This window comes from Lichenostomus cassidix, chromosome 13 (assembly GCF_008360975.1).
Source record: "Lichenostomus cassidix isolate B80296 chromosome 13, HeHo_3.0, whole genome shotgun sequence".
NCBI lineage: Eukaryota > Metazoa > Chordata > Aves > Passeriformes > Meliphagidae > Lichenostomus > Lichenostomus cassidix.
The window spans coordinates 1,060,222-1,068,099 of record NC_139494.1 but is presented as its reverse complement, the minus strand read 5'-3'; the positions used below and the strand labels follow the sequence as shown (position 1 = coordinate 1,068,099).

At 48.9% G+C, this 7,878-nt stretch overlaps 1 long non-coding RNA gene across 1 annotated transcript; it reads left to right on the top strand.

Moving 5' to 3' along the window:
- The first annotated feature begins 6,302 nt into the window (after positions 1–6,302).
- LOC146431019 (uncharacterized) lies at positions 6,303–6,983 on the top strand. The gene is made up of 2 exons (XR_014854842.1): positions 6,303–6,418; positions 6,531–6,983. It is a non-coding gene; the product is annotated as an uncharacterized LOC146431019 (long non-coding RNA).
- The last annotated feature ends 895 nt before the right edge of the window (positions 6,984–7,878 follow it).

Genomic DNA, 7,878 nt, shown 5'->3' with positions numbered 1-7,878 from the left:
AGCCTATGATTTCACTGCACCAGAGAGATTCTCCTCGTTTCCTTTTCTGTTCTACTCCAATGACTGGTCCATGGTGTGATTGCTGTGTTTGGGGATTAGTGTCACACACAATTCATCACAAACCCCACATGTGTTCTCTGGGATGTACCACATTTCCTTGCTTATAATCACACTTTCATTGTGCTCACAAGTCAGAGGAAAAGCTCTTCCTCATCAATATTTGGTTGAACAGACTTGTACCAGATGTAGATTAGTGTGGGCTTTTCTTTCCATCTGGGATCAATCACTAAGATACCAGTTTAGTTTTAAAGACAATGGACAGATTGTATGAGGGTATTTTGTACCTGTGAAGGTTGTGAATACCTCTGGTGCTGTTAGTTCATCTCATCTCACTGCTTTTCTCCCTGCAAACTGCTTTTCTGTCAGTTTGAATATTTTTAAGTGGATGGGGAAGAACTATCATTTAATGCTTCATAAGGCAAGAAAAAGGCACAAGCCCTGAAACTGCAAGGAAATCACAATTTTGATCTGAAGGTACAGCCCTAGATATCTGCAAAACACAAGGTGAAAGCCTTTGCAATGTATTCAGCATTTTGGAGTCTACAAGTCTTACTGCCATGTATTTACCAGTGTATTCTGAAAAGGCCTCAGTATCCAGAGCCCTGAAATTATTTGAGAGAGAAATTATTTGATTACCCTGCCTCTGAGCCCATGATAACTGGGGCTCTCACTTCTTCACAATATCTGATGTTGAGCTCTTTTCTGGGATTTTTTCATTTTGAGGCAGTTTGTATGGACATAATTTCCACACTTTTGGTGTAGCTGTTGTCATGGTTTAGGAATGGTCCTACAGTTCAGAGTTCCCACTGAAACTGCAAACCACAGTGCTGGGATGGAGAGGAGAATGGAGGGCAAAGATCATGGGTTGAGATAAGAACAATTTACTTGAAACAGCAAGGAGATCAGAAAATGAAAAGTAACAACAGCAATGCTGATGAGAGAGGGTACAGGAAAAAGAAATGTTATTACCCACTGCAGAGCCCCTGGCAACAGACACTGCCTGACTGCAGCCACATCACCCTGGCTGCTCCCTCTGGCTCAGGACCTCCCTGGGCAGCTCCTGCCAAGGCCTGAGCACCCTTTCCATGGAGAAATTCCTGCTGCTGTCCAAGCTGAGCCTCCCCTGGCCCAGCCTGAGGCTGTTCCCTCTCCTCCTGTCCCTGTTCCCTGGAGCACAGCCTGACCCCCCAGCTGTCCTCTCCTGTCAGGAGCTGTGCAGAGCCACAAGGTCCCCCTGAGCCTCCTTTGCTCCAGGCTGAGCTCCTTTCCCAGCTCCCTCAGCTGCTCCTGGTGCTCCAGCCCCTTCCCAGCTCCATTCCCTTCCCTGGACACACTCCAGCCCCTCAATGTGCAACAGAAAGATACATACAGTGCGATAAGTTTTTCTTTATTAAAAACAAGTTATATTTTAAAAAATGCATGGTGTACTTTGGGACAAGAGCAAGGAGGCCAAGCAATAATCAATACAATATCCATATAATGATTCTTCTCTTATGTATAAAATGTCAGTTTACAACAAAACTTCCAGGTTTATCCTCACCAAGGTATTTGCAGGTTGAAAAGCTGTACTTTGGTGTAAAGCTATGGAGAAATGAAAGAAGCCCTCCCCAGGCACAGGACTTCTCTAAAAGGTTAAAATTCCTTAAGGTAGCTGAGTTTCCCTCACCTCCTTGATCTATTCCTGGGGCACCAGGGGAGAACTCTCGTTAGCACTGGTGGGAATACATGGTTGAGATGTGGATTTGCTCTTTTGTCTATGGTATTAAGCAGAACAAGCATTTCATGAAGTGCCATTGCTGGGCTTTGTCAAGAGCAGCCTCCTATCAGTAATTCCATGGAACACACAGGCACAAGTGGAATTACAACCATTGCTGCTCTGTGTGGGGGCAAATGATGGGCTGTTGGAGCCTGTTGGACTGTTAAGTGAAAAATAATGGGTTAATAGATGCCTGATACTTCAGCAAACTCAAATTTTGAGGTTGAATTTTGAAGTTGAGAAGATCCCTATTAGCTGCATTCTCCTGTTTTTTATTGCTGTTTCCCCAGGGCTGAGTGGGTTTTCTCAGGTAGGAATGAGCTCCAAAATGTGCCACATATTTGAATTCTCTGTGAAATGTTTGGCCCCACTGCCAAACTCCTGTAAACTCCTACCAGCCCTGGGTGAAAGGAGCAGTTTTCTCGCCGTAGCCTTTCAGGAATTGTGAGCTGGGAATTGGAGGAAGTGCCAATGTTGTTGTGGGCCTGGATTTTTAATTTCATCTGTGACTGGGAGGTGTAGCTTACAAACCTGGTATTTCAGCAGTGGGATGAGGCAAGAACTAGAGGTGGTGACCCACATCACTGAGGTTTGTATCAGAGAAGGACTTGCAGGTGACACACCTAAGTTATGCATCAGAGGATTTCCACTGCACAGAAATCAGTGCTGGCATGGCCTTCAAAATGCTGAAAGCTCCATTATTGTTAAACATGTTGAACTATTCTTGTTGTCAACACAAATAAATTCCAGATCAGTAACATTTGGATGCAGTAGAGCTGCAGATGACCAGCATTGTGGTTTGTAATTTATGATTATATTTTCGAAATGTCTGTTCTGTGCTGGTGTTGGGAGGATGTGCAGCTGAGCCAATCTTGGGAACCTGCAGTGATTATCTCTCAGGGCTCTCAGAGCAGTGGACTAGGTTGCCAAACTGTGAAAATGCAGTTTTTATTCCTTTTGTGTATGAAGGTCCATTTGGGAGAGTCCCTTTGTTCTGGCAACTTAAAAACTCAGTTGTTAAGGTGAATCTCCAGTTTGAGAAAGAGAAGTAATCAGAGGTGTGAAATCCTGCTCATTTCCCTCAGAAACCCACCTCCAGTCCCTCCAGCAGTGCAGCTTTGAGAGCAAAGGTGGCTGCAGGTTCTCTTGAAATGAGGCTTGAAAGGAGTTGAGGTTCTGGGAATGAGTAGTGAGGAAAAGGTGTGAGAGAGAAGTAATGGCAAGGAGAAGGCCAGGGAGACCCTGTTAGGCTTGCTTTAAACAGATGGTCTGGTTTAGGTGGTATTGGAGTAATCCTGTTGTTTTACCTAAGCACTCAGTGACCTTGGCAGAGTCACCCTGTGCTGGAGCAGGAGCACCTGGAAGCATCTAGCAAGGTGAGCTGGGTAGAAGTCACATCCCACAAAAAAAGCCCTACCAGAAAAGGATGTTTTCCCCCTGTTTTTCATAGCTTTTGGACTCGTGATTTCACTACTCAAACTAAGAGGGGGTGTCCCAGGACAGAGGAAGCAGGGCCTGTGTATGTTTTATCCTGAAGAGTTGGGAACTGGTGATTCCTGCCTGCCTCCATGGGGAGGATTGTCTCCATTCTCAGCAGGAACCCTCTCTCTGATAATTCCACACAGTCAGCTGGGCAAAGAGGTGCATGATGTGTGGATCAGCAAGGCTGGACAGCCAGGACAGGCAGCTCTGCAGGGGCTGCTGCCTGATGTGCTCCAAGACATACCCAGAGATCCAAATTGCCTCTTCCTGAGAAGGCCAAGTGCTCTTCCAGTTGCTGTTCTGGGAAGCCATGCCCTGGGTCTATAATTCAGTTTGGAATTTCAGGATCAGACATAATGCTGTTATCCACTTCAGAGGAAAAGAGTTAGAAAAAGGAGGGGGAAAGCTGAACTGATATTTGGAAAAATGCAAAATGTTTAAAATACTTTTTTTGGGAAAAAAAAAACCCCAAACCCTCAGTGAATTCCACTCGGCTTCTGGCCAGTCTTGGAGACTTCTCTTCCAGAATGTCTGAGTATGAATGAATCCTGACATGATCCTGGGAACTCTGCAGCCACACTTGGGATTCTGCACATGGCACCACCTGCAGATGGAACAACTGGAAAACTTTGCAGTTTCCAAAGCTCACCTCATTAGAGCACAGAGCACAACTAGAGGTGTACAGACAGCTCATGGTTCCCTGGAGAGGGAGTAACCCAGCAGTGAATTCACACACAGCACCACTGAAGCTGTCTTGGGAAATGAACGTGTGGATCAGATTTTGGAAGAGGTCATGGCCAGAAATAAAGGTCTATAAGAGACAGGGGAGAAAAAAAGCTAAGATGAATTGTAGTGAGTTCTGTGGGTTTGTTTGTTTGTATTTAAAATAATCATAATACAACTGAAGTCAATTTTGCCATTTCCAGAATGTTATTTCCTCCCTGTGGACAAACATCTGAATCTGCCTAAGGATCTCCTTTTTTAACATTGAATATCAAATTCTTTGGGTAAAACTGCCTAAATACAACCAAAAACCTTTTAGAGGTTGAGTTCTTTTCCAAGGAAAGCTTGAGCAAATCCCTTTGATAAAGGGAATTTGGCCAGGAGCAAGGAGGAAATGTGCTTTCCGGGTGACAGCATGAGCATAAGGGTTGGGATTCCAGCCTTCTGCTCTTCTAAGTTATAAGGTTTTTTTTTCTGAAATAAAAAAGAACTTAATGCATCTGTTATACCAGTCCCTTTGCTCTGAATTTGAGTGGATAGAAATGAATTCAGGAGTAGTCCTATTTATCATCTGTTTAAGTGGATTTGAGATACTTGGCTATTGTATGATCAAATATATGGCATTTTTCTGGATTATTGGAGCAAGACTCAGAGCTTTTTGTCTTGCTGGTCTCCCAGGCCTGGCAGCTGACCGGTGGGCATTGTTAATGAATGAACACTGAGGAGAATGTGAAAGCCTCAACAAAAACACACTCTCAGTTCAGCCCCTCTTCTTCCCCAGCCTAACTAAAAATTCAAACCAAAGCCTTTGAGACAATCTTTGAACCCAGGTGGTAAAAGGTCCTTGTGCTTTAATGCGTAACCAGAAATGTTGCCAATGTTCATAAAACTGCAGCCCCATTTCAGAATCCAGCCATGGGATGTCTGCTGGATGCAATTCTGGTGATTAATTGTATATTATTTGAGGTATAATGAGTCCTAATTTGAAAAGCTCATCAGCTGTGGAGCTCACTGCAGTGTTTTAATACATTCAGTGCTATGAGCTAGGGAAGGTTTGAAATAAACGTTGCCCAGGACAGACTATTGAAGTAACAAGACAGTAACAGTAACAAGACTATTGAAGTAACAAGACTATTGAATTAACAAGACAATACCAGTAACAAGACTATTGAAGTAACAAGTCTCAGGACACCCCAGCTGCAGGGCTGCCTCCAGCTCTGGGGTCCCCAACAGGAGAAGGACAGGGAGGAGGCCACAAAGTTGCTGAGGGGACTGGAGCACCTGCCACGTGAAGACAGGCTGGGAAAGTTGGAGTTGTTGAGGCTGGAAAAGAGAAGGTTGTGTGGAGACCTCCCAGCACCTTTCCAGTGTGTGAAGGGGCTACAGGGAAGCGGGAGACCAGCTATTGGTTGGGAGATGTAGCGACAGGAAAAGAGGATGGGTTCAGATTGAGAGTATAACTGGATTTGATGTTAGAAAAACTCACAGCCCCAGCTGGGCTCAGGGTGGATGAAAGAATTCTGCTCTGCGAGCGTGTGCCACTTTGGGGACACAGGGAACAGCACTCAGGGCTGGGCTGGAATGACCTTGCTGCAGCCCCTGCAGGGCTCATCCCTGCTCCCAGCTCTGGGCTCCTGAGCACAGCAAGGAGCTGTTGGGGCTGTTGGAGGGAGTGCAGAGGAGGCCATGGAGATGCTGCAAGGGCTGCAGTCCCTCTGCTCTGAGGAAAGGCTGAGAGAGTTGGGGCTGCTCAGCCTGCAGAGGAGGAGCACCCAGGAAGGTCTCACTGTGGCCATGCAGCACCTGGAGGGGCCCAGAGGAAAGAGAGGGACAGAGTGTTCAACAGGGCCAGTGGTGAGAGGAGAAGGGGGGATTGCTGGCAACTGAAGGAGATTGATTAGGCCATGATCTGAATAAGAATTTTTTTTCCCAAAGAGGGTGCTGAGACACTGACACAGGCTGTGCAGAGAGCCTGTGCATGCCCCAGCCCTGGAAACATCCAAGGCCAGCTTAGATGTGGTCCTGAGCATCCCGGGCTGCTGGGAGGTCGCTCAGGTTGCAGTGAGACCATCTTAAGGGTCTTGTCAAAGCCAAACCATGCAAGGATTTGGACATTCTACGATCTCCAGGCCCCAGTGCAGAGTGGCCCTGGAACTCCGGTGACATCCCAGCTCCCACAATTGTGATGTCACAGCCCATGTTGCGGGCGCAGCCTCCAGCCCCTGTTGTTGGGCACAACACAACCATTGACCCAGTGGCCAGCGAGGAGACCACACTGCTCCCTGCGCCCTGCAGCCTGTTCAACGTCTCCAAATGGTTCCATCAGTCCTGAGTTCATCCTGCTGCCTGGCTCTCACCACCTGCCCCAGCAAGATGTGCTCTCCTGTGCCAGCGGAGGTACAGTGCATTCCATGGAGCTGGGCAGCCCCCGACTGCCCGGGCGGGCTGGGGCCCTGTGGGGATGGTGTGGGAAAGGGACCCCACTGTGAGCTTGTGCTACCTGCTGCAGCCTGCCAGAGATGCTGAGGAGGCCATGGAGGTGGACATGGTGCTTGAGGAGGAGGAGAAGATGGAGGTGGATGAGGAGGATTTTGAAGAAGAGATGGAGGTGGATATCAAAGAGGATGTGGAGGAGATGGAGGTGGACGAGCCCGAGGGAGAAGAAGCTATGGACGTGGATGAGGAGGATGAGGAGGAGCCCATGGTCCTGGGATGAGCCAGCAGCAGGACAGGCAGGTGCTCCCCATGCCTGCCCACGGGCACAGCGGGTCCCCTGCCGCCAGGCTGGGGCTGGGCTGGGTGGCCCTGCTCAGGGACACAGTGCCCCGGGGGGATCCCTGGATTCTGGCGGCACAAGCGCCACCCCCGGCCTGCCCTGCGCTTGCTTTGGGCCACACCAGCCCCGTGCCAGTGCCTGAGGCACGGCTCCCAGCCCCAGCCAGGCTCAGTGCTGGCAGCAGAGTGCCCCTGGGCCAGTGGGTGCCAGCCTGGGGGCACAGGGAACAGCCCTCAGGGCCGGGCTGGAGTGACCCTGCTGCTTCCTTTTCTTCCAGGACTGATGGAGATGGCGGAGAGCCAACATGTACATACGTTCCAGTTGTTGTTCCAGTTGCTGTTCCCGTTTTAGTTGTTGTTAGCTTCTGTAAATATGTTGTTTAGGTTCCAGTTTTTAGATAGAACGTTCTACTGTAAATACGTTCTATCGATTGTTATCAAGATTCTCCTATTGTAAATATTTTCTGCAGCTCGTTGTTGTTGCTGCTCTTCTGTAAATAAATTGACATTCGTTTTCCACAGCTCAGCTTTCTTTGCAATTCCTTTGGGCACAGCAGCACGTGCAGCGTTGGGGTTTGGGGTCGCTCCAGGTTCCAGGGGCTGGAGGTGTCTGGGGCTGCTGGCACGGCCACCCCAGGGCTGGGGGTCCCTGTGCATGGGGAGCTTCCAGTGACAGAGGTGCCACTGTCCCTGCAGTGTCTCTGGACACACTTGCTATCTGTAGAGGCAAATCCCAATGCGCCCATGGGATGGGCTCCAGGGCAAGGGGACACCTGGCATCTGCTCCTGACGGATCCCTGCAGACTCCACAGGGAGCTGCTGCTGGCAGCACAACTCTGCCCAGCACAGGCTTGATTGCCCTGATTTTATCCCTCAGCCCCAGCGGGTATTGACTTCCTCTTGAGGGAGAACACCAAATTGCCTGCTGTTGCCCAAGAAGCTGCAGCCCCTGCAGGGCTCATCCCTGCTCCCAGCTCTGGGCTCCTGAGCACAGCAAGGAGCTGTTGGGGCTGTTGCAGGGAGTGCAGAGGAGGCCATGGAGATGCTGCAAGGGCTGCAGTCCCTCTGCTCTGAGGAAAGGC